General features: G+C 46.2%; 1 protein-coding gene and 1 long non-coding RNA gene across 8 annotated transcripts in view; one reads left to right on the top strand and one right to left on the bottom strand.

Moving 5' to 3' along the window:
- Window positions 1-1,429, bottom strand: part of GTF2I (general transcription factor IIi) — a 101,436-nt gene extending 100,007 nt beyond the window's left edge. For 5 of the 7 annotated variants that reach the window (XM_090026602.1, XM_090026605.1, XM_090026604.1 and 2 more), the window contains exon 1: window positions 1,231-1,429. The gene's annotated coding sequence lies outside the window, so the exon portion shown is untranslated. The remainder of the gene's footprint in view (window positions 1-1,230) is intronic. The other 2 variants (XM_090026607.1, XM_090026608.1) reach the window with 1 other exon arrangement.
- The window catches only part of LOC149854113 (uncharacterized), a 50,014-nt gene continuing 37,201 nt past the window's right edge, over window positions 1,234-14,046 (top strand). The window contains exon 1 of the long non-coding RNA XR_016439045.1: window positions 1,234-1,368. This is a non-coding gene — a long non-coding RNA (uncharacterized LOC149854113). The remainder of the gene's footprint in view (window positions 1,369-14,046) is intronic.

Below are 14,046 nucleotides of genomic sequence, written 5' to 3'. Positions count from 1 at the left end.
ATTTAATTCATGTAGGCTACCGAACAGCCAGTGATCAAGAAGAGAAGGGGAATAAAAAGAGAGAACATAAATCTATACCATCTACCCACTTTTTCCACACGTTACTCAGGCCAGTGTTTAAGAGAAACAAACTGGATGATTATATAAAGCCACTGGACCAGACAGGGTTAAAAGTGACACTGACATTTAAAAACCTAAGCCATCAAATTTGTGCTTTTAAATACCATATTTAATTGCATACCTCATGTACCCTTTGCCTCCCCCACAAAAATGTTCTATGCCCAAAAAGCTGGGTTCCATGTCTTAAACGGGGAAGCTGCTCTTCTGCCCTAGAAGAAAAGCACAGCGCTCCGGTATCTGCTTGCAGCAGCTGTGGCATTTCTACTCAGGCAGCAGATTGAGACAATTGAGTTAATAGTTTATCGCTCTTCACTCTACAGGTGTCAAAGCTCATCTCGCTCTCTCTTTCTCAACAGCCATCACGTTCCATGAATCAAGCTAATTTTTCTTCAGGCAATTTTGGCATCTGGTACCTTACTCCTAGTCTCTCTTCTCCCATTTCACAGCCTTACAGAACATTAATTTTTAGCCTTTACCTAAACTAGAGAACCACTGGTGGCAACCAGATTTGAGCAGCAGCAGCTATGCTTTCAGCTTTCGACTAAGCAGAAGTTGGAAAGCAAGCAACCTGAAAATCAGGCTGTGACCTGCTCTATGCTGCAAATAACACTGGACAAACCTTTTTCACTGAGCTCCCCAGAACAAGGTGTGCGTCTCACTTGGGGGTGCTTAGCATGCAATGAAACAGATATTTTTCCCAAAGTGTAATTCCTACACTTCAGCAAGCTTCACTGCAGAGTCCCCATCCTCCCCCTCCTCAAAATTCACATGCAGGCCCGCAGGCTCATTAGCATACGATGGCCCCGCCCCTCCCTCGCGCACCCAATCCCCAACGCGGCTGGCAAGGGCCCCGCACGGGCAGACCAATCAGGAGCCGCCGCACCGGGGCAGCAACACCAACCGCGGGGGGCAGAACGGTTCCCCCCCAAGGACCTACCACAGCGGGGCGGGGGGGGGGGCCGACACTGCCCCGAGGTGGTAGCGCCAAGACCCCCCCCCCCGCTCCGCTGCAGTGGGAGCGGCCACTCGGGGGTGTTGTGAGGAGACCAGACAAGACTACCCCCAAAGGGGGGGGGGGAGAGGCAGGGCCCAGGTCCGCGCTCAACTCACGGTGTCGCGGCCGCCGCCGGGTGCCGTTGGCTGCGCGAGGAGGAGGCCGAGCGCGGAGCCGCTGTCGGAGGCTGGCGGGGCGATGCGGGCCCTGCAGAGCCTCAGCCGAACCCAGCGCCGCTCGGCGGAGGGAGAGAGGTAGGAAGGGGCAGGGGGGTTTTTTGTTCGAGGAAAGCCCTGCGCGCATGCGCGGACGGCGCGGGGCATGCCGGGACCGGTGGTTCCGCCGCACCCCCTCACCCGCGCTGGGCAGCGGCCGCCGGACTGCGCTTCCCAGGGTGCCCCGCGGCCTCCCGCGCCTGCGCACAGCGTCGTCGCCACTGCGAGTGCCCGAGGGGAGCCGGGCAGCGCCGCCTCGCAGCCAGCCCCTGTGGCGCTGCTGGGCCGAGCAGGCCGCGGCCTCCCTCCCGCCATTTCCCGCGGCCTGAGGGAGCGAGTGTCTCCCCCGTCGTAATCGCGCCGTGAAATAAAGCCGCTAAACGCCGGGCTCGAGGGAAACACCCAGCCCGGTCCTGTCCTCCGCTCTGCTTGGAGCGACAGTCGTTTTAGTAAGACCCAGAGACATGGTGTCGTCCCCACAGACGCAACATATCCCGACACGTGCCCGTCGCTGGCTGGACGGCCCAACGTGGAGCCCCCGCCAAGGCCTGCAGCGGGCCCAACATCCACCACAGTCGCTGCTGGAGGAGTTTAGTCCAATAAAAGACTGGGCGAGGGCAGTCAGTTGCACCCCGTCCTCTCTTGGTACAAAACCCAGCGCCTTTATGTCCAATGTTTTTCTCTTTGAGAGGAAAAAACGCGGGACGTAACAGCACCTAGTTTTTGAAGAGAAAAATAAAGGACATACCAGCGTCCAGTTTTTGAAGAGAAAGAGAAAAATAGAGGACGTAATGGCATCCGGTTTCGTATCAATAGAGGACAAAGTAGGAGAAAACCAGGGTGTCCTCCACGATGGCCACCCTAAGAAATACTTGCATTTCACCTCATTTCTGGACCCTTACGGCTACAACATCACTGACATGGCTGGGAGGATGGGGGTAAAGATTAATTAACACAACTTCTTTTCATCGAAGATGAGCATATATAGCTCCCCAAAAAGAAGCAACATTGAGGAGCACTAAACGCCTAAGCTGCCCTTTTTGTTAAAGTAAACGGATATACAGCGGGTGCACAGCTAAATCTATAGAAGCTTAATAAACCATTATAAAAATAGCTCCTTCCCATACTGTGATAATCTAAGCGTTTACTCTGTTACCCAAAGGTGCTCAGCGTTACCAAATCACTGATTCAACCCCACTTTGTAGGGCACACACAAGTTTTCACTTGACATCAGTTTGTTTGCTTTTATTATATATCTATGTTTTACTATATATATTTCTAATATTTATTATATATAATGTATGATATACATGATGTATAATAGATACAGACATTTTATTATAGAGAGAGAGATCTCTATATCTATCTATCTAATATATATAGATATTTATCTACTGTTCAATAGATATCTGCATCTATCTATATCTATATCTATCTGTCTCATTGGAAACTTCAGATTGAGCCTAGTGGGTCTTATTAGAATGGATTGAAAAGCAGAATTTCCATTCAAGGGGAAAAGCTGAGCTGAGCACTACATTTTTCTTCTGGAACAGAAAGCTGAAATACCTCACAAAGTGAAAGTTTAAAAACAAGCAAAAAATAAAACGCCCCACACCTTCAGGACTATCAAAATGTGTGTTTCAAAATGAAAGTTTTATGTAGACTTCCTTGGATTCATTTAGCTTATACTTCATAGTTTATTACATTAAATATGTTACAAGGTTTAAAGTTACGTAAAAGCCTACACAAAGTGAAACAGCTAAAATTAAATATTTTTGCCTTATTGAAACAAAATAAAAAGAATGATTCTCCTTTGAAATATGTCTTTTTTAAAAGCCTGTCACAAAACACTTCAAATAAACAGCATCTCTCAAAGAAAACTCATTCAACCAGGAATTTTTCAATTACCTCTAGTTACAATCCTTTTTTTCTATGAAGTTATAATTTGATTTGAATGAATCTTACAGATTATTTTTAAAGTTACCAGGTCTAGAACAAATATAAGCACTTCTGATTTATTTACTTATTTTAACAAAGCCCTAAAAAAAACTCCTTGCAAATAGAATATTGTGGGGGTTCAGAAAGGGATTAGACAGATTTATGGAGAATGGGTCCATCAGGGGTTATTAAACACAAGTCAGGGATTATAACAGAGGATGGTTCATAACATATGCCCCATTTCTTATTCTAAAGCATCCTTGCCACCTCTGGAGACAGGATACTGGGTTAGACAAACTGTTGGGCTGACCTGCAATATGGCAATTCATACGTTCTTTGCGAAAACAGCCACTTTCTACAGCAGTACCAGAGGCTTTTTTCATAACCCTTGTTTGATAGTTTTATCTACTGTTTGCAATGCTGGTACATTTTCATAACATTTTGCTGCCCACATAACAGACACTTGTAGTCTTTTATTACTGTATTATCTGTTCCAGTGCATTGTGCATAAACTATATGCTACACTTACAAACTCCCTCTGAAATCATCAGGGATTTCACCAGAGCAAGAAAAGAGAGCATCTCCAGTGCTGCACTAAGTTCAGTTCCACAGTCATAAGGGGCATAGTCTGTCCCTTGCCTTTCCAGGTGCAGAGTATCTCCAGCAGCAAAACTGGTGTGATTCTGCTGCACCACATAGTGGAAGGATTTGGGGCATTAGCTGACAAGATTCCCTCTAAGCTGCACAGGAGAAAAAATCATGCCGCGCAGTAACTTTTTAATGCCACACACTTCCCCCAACCCAGCCACAGGCTGCTGCAGGAGGGGAGAGGAGTAGGCACACTGAGATCCCAGCCAGGATCGCAGCCACAGGCAGGTAAGTTTCACTGGGCTTTGGTGGGGGGCAGATCATGACCCCCCACAGTGCAGGAGGGAGTGCGGTAGGGGCATGGCACTGCCCCGCTCCCTCCTGCACAGTGGGGATTGTCCCACGACTCGGCCCAGCCGGGGACCTGTTCACCATGAATGGGGGCCCGACCAGGCTGGGGCAATCGGAGCCCAGTGGCTTGTCCAGGGGTGTAGGCGGGCACCTGCGTGCGCTGTGGGGGAGGGGGAGCACATTCCCCCCACCATCCCTGCACCGCACCCCTGGACAAGCCGCTGAGCTCTGACTGCCCCATGACCCGGCCCAGCCGGGCTGGGTTCTGGGGCAATCAGAGCCTGGCAGACCCTCCAGACACACAGTGCGGGCAGCCAAGTGAGGGCACGTGGCCCAGCCCTCGAGCTTCATGCGGCGCAAGGGCGGGCAGGATCTGCACTCTGCCTGCTCCCTGCCTCCACGCCTCACTGCAGCCTTTGAAAGCAACGCTACGTGCCTCGCTGCCTGGCGCGCCCAGTGGCGGGACACATATGGCACCATGCCACTTTTAAAGGCTGCAGCAAAGCATGGAGGCAGGGAGCAGGCAGAGCGCATGGACCAAAGCAGGGCACTCACAGATCGCTATACCTTGGAAGGAACATTGCTAGCTGAATAGCGTGGTGGCCTCCTGCACAGGTGGCTATCTTCTCCCATATGGATCTTCCCTATCCTCTCTATGGGCATGAAAAGAGGCTATTTTACAGGCCTTGTGGGATAATTCCTCCTCCTGCCCCAGGCTTCTTTCCACCACCTGGACTACACCTGTGTGGCCTGGATTTGTTCCTAACAGAATGACTGTAGTCACAGAGTGAGTGACAGTCCTGTTAAGTTATACTTCTGTGGGGAGGGAAAAAACCAAAACAAAATACATTTAATTACACACAGGACACCTGACTCACAAAATTACAGTTCTTTAATCTAGCAGACAAAGACATCAGCTTTCAGCCACTGGATGGTGTTAGTCAAGTTTCAGACCAACAATAAGATGTAGTTTTAACAAGCTGATAATTTATTGCTGCAACACACAACAGAGGAACAATGAATTCTCTATAAATTCGAATCTCTACGCTGAGAGCAGCTCTTCAGAAAAATACAGCCCAATTCAATCACATGGGTTGGATCTAGATTCAGAGGTCACAGGGTGAAAGTTCATAACCTGTGCACAGTAGGAGGTCAAATTAGATAATCCTCACACTCTCCTTTGGGCCTAAAAAAAACATGCTAGATTTAATAGATGAAACATAATGCATCTTCTATTTTTTTAAATGTGTTAGCATTCTGTATTACTTCTCTAATTCCCTATAGAGTCAGGCCATTGGTTTCAACTTTAGATTTAATGAAGTTCCCATGCAGCTACAGAAAGCAAAAACAAGTCATTTTAAGCAGTTAAAATGATTTCTAAAACCACAAAAAGTAAAAGAGGGACACAAGTCCAGCTGTGCTTCCTCAGACAACAAGCTCTAAAAAAAGAGCTTAGATGTAAGGTATCAATTACATGGTGTCCTTCTGAAAACAAATTTAACACAAACATATATCAAGATCCTTCTGCCTGTCTCTGGTGTGCCAGAATTTTGGAGACTATTTATTTTCATCCTTGAAACGTGCAATATTCTCCTTGGAACTGAGTAGTGTTAACGTAACTTTATTGGAAAGGTTTGTATCAATATATGCAGTGCCTTATGTGTTTAGCCCAAAACCTGAACAAAGGGTATGTTTAACCAAAATGATAATATGATTTTCTTTGGGTAAATATAATGATACCATCTGGGCAGTATTTTCACTCCTGATTCTAAAATCTTTAGTGTAGAAGTACGTGTACGTGGGGAAGAACCTTTCCAAGATCTTTAGGTTTTGGTTGGGGGTGAGGTGTGGAGGGAGGATGAGATGCAACACCGAAGACATTTCTGATAGGCATGGACAAGTTTTTGGCAAGTATTAAAGCTTCCCCCTCAGGTATTCCAGTTAATTCCTCCATACCTGCAAAGGTGAAGGAGCTCTCCACTAGATATTAGGCTTCATTGGCTATTTTTCGAGTCCATCACCAGATCCTACTATTATTTGATGAGTATATTTTAACCTGCTACTGTCTGATCTACCAGTCAGGTTCAGGGGATGTTGCCAAATTTGAGACCTCTGCCACAGATGCTTTACCACCTGTTCTCCCCCCTTGGTTTGAATGCCAAACTCTCAGGGCAGTAAACCCTTGTCTGTGATGAAGGGATAATGGATGAAGAAATTCAGAATCCTTCCCGCATGGGAGTTGTGCCACAAGTTCAGCAATGACCTAACTTCCCGTGCTTCCCTCACCTGCCTTTCTTCCTCCTCGTTTGTGTTTCAAATCCTACCTTGCAGGAGTCTGTCCTCCCACATACTTCAGGAGTAATGAGGTTCTCTCCCTATTGGAGCACGAATACCAGTAGACCATCATAATCCCTCTTTTTCCAAAGTAGATTTGCCTGTAAGATTATTTCATGTCCCTATACCCTCTTTACATCTGTCCTCACTGTCCAGGTCCTTATGGTAGTTTTCTCTATTTCATTTGTTGCACGCTAAAGATAAGGTCATTCTGGGTTGTTTTTAATGCCATACGCATAATGTCCTCATTGCACTTACATGACAGGGGCCATTCAGGTAATATATAGAAAGGAGCTGTTTACTCATATCATTTCTGGTTTCAAACCCGTAACGTTAAGAAGTTCAGACAGCCCTTACCTCGGCCACCAGCCAAACTGTGCATTGTGCATGAATGGCAAGATAACCTTGCTATTCCCTGCCCCCACAAATAGATTATTCTGAATTGAGCTCTGGGGTTGTTCCACTGACATTAACAGCAGCATAGGATCCGTTTGCATATTGTAGCTGTTCAGTAAAACAAAATTCTAAGACAGACTTTTAATAATTGATGTGTAACAATACTATTAAATATATATTCCTACAAAAGATCACTTCATTTACCATATTAAGGAAAAACAAGCATACACCTTTGTATTTTATGTGGAAAATCCAATGTGCTAGAGGAGGAAGACAAAATAGGTGGCAGAGGCAAGGAATTTTTTTTAGACAACATCTTTTACTGGATCAGTATACCAATATAAATCGGTAGAAACGACCACAGTTCAAACGTAGTACTGGAAAAAATAAACTAGTGATATGCCAAGTCCATCTACTTGTGGCATCAAAATAGGTTGCCAGTGAGGAAAGCATTGTGCAGGTCTTCATAATGTAATGCATCTCTTTCTACTTATTCTTTGCTGAGCACTGAAATACATAGTAATGTTGACATTTTAAATAGCATTGATGGCACCTGAACAGGTGCTCACTGAGACAGGTCGCACCTCTGAGCAGTAGTTTCAGCTTCTCAACAGACTTATGCAGATGTAGATGCATCAGTTTGCATTTGGTTTCAAAGTTTTCTTCACATCCCAAACAGCTAGAAGCTGACTGTTTACGTGAAAGCCGAACTTCGAGGGCACAAGATGGCAGCTTGGGAACAGTGCCATTATGCCATACTGCCACATATTTAAATCCTGGCACCTCTCCATTGAAGTCAATAGCTGAGAATTTGATCCAGTATCACAAACAAGCCTGAGGCAGCAAAATAATTTGGTGCAAGGTAATCAGACGTACAAGATAATAATTACTGTCTAGACCGGGACAGAGTCATAACACCAATTCATACCTCTTTAAAACCAGCAACTTCACTAGGATAAAAGCCAGTGCACTTGGAGGGGGAAAACTCTGAGAATACTGAGCTTGTAAATGCTTTCTTAAGAAAAAAAAAAATCTTCTTTGAACGCAATATTAAGGGTGAGCATGGAAGGCCCAGTCCCACAAATATTTATGTGATTAGCTCCACTGATTACTTACAGGCATGAACTTAAGCAGGCACTCAACATTTTCAGGCCTGGGTCCTCAAGTTCAATGTTCATATTTGTGGCTTGAGGCAAGGACTCTTTTCAGTTCCAAAGACAAAATAATTCCTTTGCTTCAATACCTTTAATCAGTTCACTGAGCAAATAAGCCATGCCAGTAAAAAAACCAGAGGTGCAAGTAGGCAGGACTGTGCCCAAGGCAGTCCTCCCTTGTACCTTTTTGCAGGGCCTTGGCTCTGGCAGCAGGCAGGAATAGCAGCTGAAATTTGCTGAAAAGAAATGTTACTTATCTTTTTTCCCCTCCATGTTAAGCAGGCAAAGCAAGTCCTATTTTCAGCAGCAAAGGAGGGCCTGATATCTTCCCCCAGGAGCAGTGAACAACAACCAGTGATGGAACTACAGTGCCCTTCATCTGCTGCCACTCGCTGCTGAGACTGAAGCCAGAAAGAGCAGGGGAAGCTGGGAGCAGAAGAGCGAGGCATCCTCTGCCGCATTCTGGCTTCCACCTCTTAGGTAGTGCCTGTGGCTTGTGCCCTGTTCACCCACACTTATGCTACTGAAGGAGACTTGCTGGTATAAACTAAGTCTACATTAAAGTATTTGGCACCATACAGTGCATCAGGTAGGGTGTGACTTTTTCCCCCTTGTTTATGACCAGCACAGCTACGCTAGTGATACTTTAAAGCATGGAACAAACTGTAGGGCACCTCTGCAACAGTTGTTTGGGCCTCTGTAAACCATTATAACACCCAAGCCACTTCAGTCAGAGAAACAAGAAATAGCTCTTGTTCTTGTGGTTACCTTTCTTCCTTATAGTTCTACATGAGGTTGCTCCTTTCATCCCGCCCCTAACTCCCAGAGGCATTAGAGGAACTTGACATTAGCTAAGACATGAAAACTGTTTATTCTAAAGCAAAACACAATTTGAGGACTGTCTGGTAGAATTTAGGAATTCAAGTTTGATTTTCCATCCGTCTACACGTTTATGTCTTATGACATTTTTTGACTGTGTTCTTCCATGCCATCACTTGTAGGGAACAGGAGAGGGAGAAGGTTTCTCTGTTTGACTACCACATGAATAGATCTGGCCCATAACAGAACAGTGTAACTGCAACCTGGATGGAATAGGTCCTTCCCAACTTGCCTACTGTTTGGAGGTGTGGAATTTCCCCTGGAACAAGACAAAGCAGCCAACTTTGATCCTAGGCTCCGAAAACACTGAGGTGCCTAGTGAGATGGGCATAAAGGCAGTTTGGGAAGGAGAGGGAAGGGAAGAGAAGAGAGGAGACCAGGAGCAGCAGTAGAATATTGACGGTAGGAGTGAGGCCACCCATAATGCAGAGGAGAAACCACGAACTGCAGGAGGGACATTCTGGACGTGACAAAGGATTCAGACCTAAGTCCAAAGAAGACTCAGAGCAGAGGGCAACTGAGGCAGGGAAGGGCATTTCTAGTTCTATTTCTTGTGCAAGTTCCAAATAAAGCACCACCACTTTTTGAAGACCCTCACAGAATCGGCATGCTTGTTTCAACTGTCTGATGACTCTGAGGAGTTGAAATATAGGACTTGATCTCTGTGGCAGGGAGTACTTAACTCGGGACTCAGGGGAAAAAAATCAGCTAGTCTTGTGGATCTCATTTCTATGAAGGTGTAATCAATTGTTACGCCATTAAGAATCCTAATGTATTCAGTCATCACCAGTCACTTATAAATCAGATCTCACTTGATGATGCAGTTTCTTTGCCTTCCCTGCAGCTGGCTGAGACTGGGACCAGTATAAGCACAGGCTGGCAGAAATTCAGCCCTAAAAAGGCAAAGGTGATGGAAGTTAACAAGGGTTATCAACTGAAGCCTAGACAGTTGGAAATACTCAGCTGCAGAGATGTGCCACATGTTACAATCCTGAGGCATTTATATACATACTCCCAGAGTGAGGGGTGGAGGGAGGCTTTAATTAGAGCAGTTCTGAAAGCTGCTTTAATTAAAGCACTCAGAGCAACCTGGCCCTGAAAAATGGCAGTGAGGGTGCTTTAACTAAAGCTCATTGAACAAGCTGGAGTTTAAGTGCTCCTGCTGCCATTTTTCAGCGTGGGGACACCAATACACATGATGCTGGTGTCTTCTGGAGTGCGGTAATTACCATGCTCCAGCACACTTCATTAATTGAGTCTCCTCCAACGCTCTGCAATTGCATGTGTATAGGCCCTGAAGGGATTTTTACTTTTCCCAGGTAACCTCAACAGGCTGAGGACACTACGAGAGCCCCTTTGCTTTGGTCTCGCTCCTTCCAATCCCAGTGTATCCAGTCCAAGCTCCACTGAGTTTCTTTGACAGGCTTTGAAGTGCCCTGGAAGCAAATAAACCTGCCCTTCTTTATGGACAGGCAAGAATCTTCCACTTCTTGGAGCACAATCTACCCTATCTACTTGTTTGTCACTGAATACAATTTGTTGTCAGTACCACTTCTATGACTACAGCTTCCAAAAAACAAACCACCCATTGTGTCCTTATTTCCAGCTATTACCAGGACCAGGTCTGTTGATACACTTTTCACATGATCAGCCCCTGAAAGTGCTTTACAGCCATCCCATGATACGTGCATGGCTGCAAAGCACTTTTAAAGTGGCCGATCACACAAAAAATTAACCCTTCTCAGATGAGGTATCAAATGAAGGCGCTCCCTAGGGTTAATTTGTCATGCAATTGGGACTGGGCTGATGCATGCCGGCCCTGCCACCATGGCTGTCAGCAGGAAGGGAGGGGGCAGGGGAAAGCGGTAGCAGTGAGCTGCTGGCTGGGATTTGCCCAGCCTGAGCTGGAGGGGGGCAGGGGTGGATCAGAGCCTCCACCCTTATGGCCCTCCCAGCCCCCTTCCAAGCTCAGGCTGAGTAAGCCTCTGCCCACACCTTGCTCCTTCCGGATTCTCCCTTCCCCATCCCCCACCTCTGCTGACAGCCCCAGACCTGGGATGGGGCTGAGCAGGAGAGAGGGGCTGCTCCTTAATTGGCCACTCACCTGCAGGCAGGCTCAATCCCACCTGCCATTCCCCCAACTCAACAGGTGAATGTCTGTAGGCTGGGGAAGGGGTGGTGTGATCTAACTCATGGTGCTTTATGTAAAGAGCCATGAGTTAAGAGTGGGGGCCTGCACATCTGTCAGCATCTGAGGACGCTGTCTTTTTTCTCTTACAGCAAGGGAAGACAGACTTACTGGCACAGACATCAGCCATGAGCCATTATTACGGTTGCAGCACCAACAGCAAGTTTGCTGCTGTAGACAACAGAGCCAGATATAGATTCTTCCCTAGACAGTTTAAAAGCCAAGTCCCTGACCCTGTAATCAGAGCCTCTGGATAGATACCAAAGCAACCAGGGTGTCCCTCCAAAATTAGTGGGACGCTGCAAAGAACAAGGGCCTGTCTGCAAGGATCAGACAACAACCTTGGATAACTTCTCAAAACAAAGTGTCCAGATGACCAGGCAGTAGAGCAGTAACTTTGTTAGAATCACTGTATTGGTCTTCCCCATTATCCTCAGGGTATAAGGCTCCCAGTGATGGGCCTCCTGAAAAGAGGCAGATTTTGGAGAAGATTTGAAAAGCAACAGAGGATGCTGACAGATGTGCAGGCTCCTACTCTAACTCATGGCACTTTACATAAAGCACCATGAGTTAGAGTGCCCCCCCCGCCACCCAACGGATGTTCACTAGTGGGTGGGGGGTGGGAAATAAAGCCTACCTGCAGGTGAGCAACCAACTAAGGAGCAGTCCCTCTTCCCAGGCTCACTCCCCTCCCAGCTCTGGTGCTGTCAGCGGGAAGAGAAAGGGGAGGGGGAAGTCAGAAGCAGCGAGCTGCAAGCTGGAGTTTGTGCAGCCTGAGCTGGAGGTGGGGTATGCAAGGTGTGGGGCAGGGGCTCTGATCCACCCATCCCTCCTCCAGCTCAGGCCAGGCAAACCCCATCCAGCAGCTCACTGCTGCTGGCTTCCCCCTCCCTTCCTGCTGACAGCCCTGGGCAGCCCAGCCCAGATCACGGACAAATTAACCCTAAGAAACACTAGTTCCCTAAGGCACTTTAAAGTAGAGCATCGTCATCTGATACATCATTTGAGGAGGGTTAATTTTTTGCATAAACAGACATTTTAAAAGTGCTCTGCAGCTGTGCACGTGTCACAGCATAGATCTAGAGCATTTCTAGGGGGCTGATCACGTGAAAAATATAACTTCTGCCTGCACCTACAGTGAGAGGCTCATGATAAACACAGAGCTTGATTATGCCCTCATATAAACACATCTGTAGCAATTGAGCTAGAGAGGAACCTTCTAGGAAATAAATGCTACTGTTCTGGCAGGATTCTGCCTTCTTTTTCCACAAAGCACATTAAGTCAGACCTGTGGCTGACACAACCGTGCTACATGAGACTCAGTCAGAGACTTTAGCCCTCAACACAAGTTATTCATAGTATGTTATTGGACATAAGTATAGTGGAAAGAAATTTCAAGCACGGTCTTATTTCCCAATACTTGCATAGCTAATTAGGGCTCTTGACACTCGGATATGCAGCCAACAGAGAGAGACGTTTAACTAAATGATTTCATATATCTTCCTGCTAATTCAGAGACCCAGATGTAAACTCTGGCATTTAGAGACAAGGATTTTGCATGTTTCCTGGAGATCTCTGGGTCCGTAATCAACAGGACACATGTGGACTGGAGAGACACACACAGGTCTGAAATTCAGGAGGCTTAGATTGTAATCCCAGCTCTGCCATGAATTTCCTCTGGGACTTTGGCCTGGCTTCTAATATTCCCTGTGCCTCAGTTACATCACCTGTACAAGAAGAGTACTACAATGCATAGGCATATTGGGGGCTTGATGCATTAATATTTGTGAAGTGCTTTAAGATTATTTGAACAAAAATGCTCCACGCATGCAGATCCCTAGTCAACTTCACAGCATTTATTTGAATGCTCTTGCAGCCCTCCTTGTTTGTATAATTTCAGAACAACCTCCCCCCCCGACTTTTCACCACCTAAAGATAACAAGGTTTAAGATCACCCCACAAAATCCAAAGGACCATACATCCAGCCAGGTTCCAACAGTCCTTGATCCCTTTTTCTGTAGAGCTGTCTTTTCTATATCTGTAGAAAACTCAGACCCAGCTTCTCTGCTGAGTTCCAGCCCAGAGCCACTGTGGTAAACAGCTGAAGAAGGCAGTACAAATATGCACTTTGTCTTATATATATCTTATTCACTTAGACTTAGAAGCATAAGATTTTGTGCACTCCGAACGGCTGAATACCATCTCTTTTCAACCTTCACTACTTCCTTGGGCTGCTGTCTACCTTCTCTCCTGGTCAGTCTTTTTCCTACCCTGTCCTTGACATGGCTTCTCTCAGCGTGTGTGTCTGAAATCTCCCTACCTACTACTCCACTCCTTTTGCCAGCCATAGCCTGTTACAGCACCTCTTTCTAATCAGCTGTTTAGTCTAGCTAGGAGAATAACTGAGCCCTTCATTAACCCTTTCCAGGCTTTTGCTGTGAGACATCTAATATACATATATATATATATATAACGTTTTACTAATAAAGGTCCCTAAATAGCTTGAAACATTTTGCCTTTAGTCTCTGTGTCTGTTTCCCCATCTGTAAAATGGGCATAACATCACTCCCACCCCCTCACAGATGCAGCAAAAGGATTAATGGATTTAAGACGGTGAGGTGCTAAGATATAACGTTAATGAAAGCAGTATAAAGAGGAAAGATTGGTTCTGCCACAATTCCAGAGCAAAAGTCCTTTCTGGGTATACTCAAGCACCATTGATGGTAGGCACAGTCACTGATTATGTATTTGGAGTCTTCATTTTGGAAACATGGGGCAAGATTTTTTTTAAGACATCCTGTTCCCTCTGGACCTCCCTAGGAACTGAGTAGCCCCATCCTCTGCAGCTTTGAAATCCCACTGTTGGATCATAAGGAACATGAAGCCACC

This window comes from Crocodylus siamensis, chromosome 13 (assembly GCF_052110815.1).
Source record: "Crocodylus siamensis isolate JL-2025a chromosome 13, ASM5211081v1, whole genome shotgun sequence".
In the NCBI taxonomy this organism is placed as follows: domain Eukaryota; kingdom Metazoa; phylum Chordata; order Crocodylia; family Crocodylidae; genus Crocodylus; species Crocodylus siamensis.
Note: the sequence above shows the minus strand (reverse complement) of the source record. Positions and strands in the feature narration are given on the sequence as shown.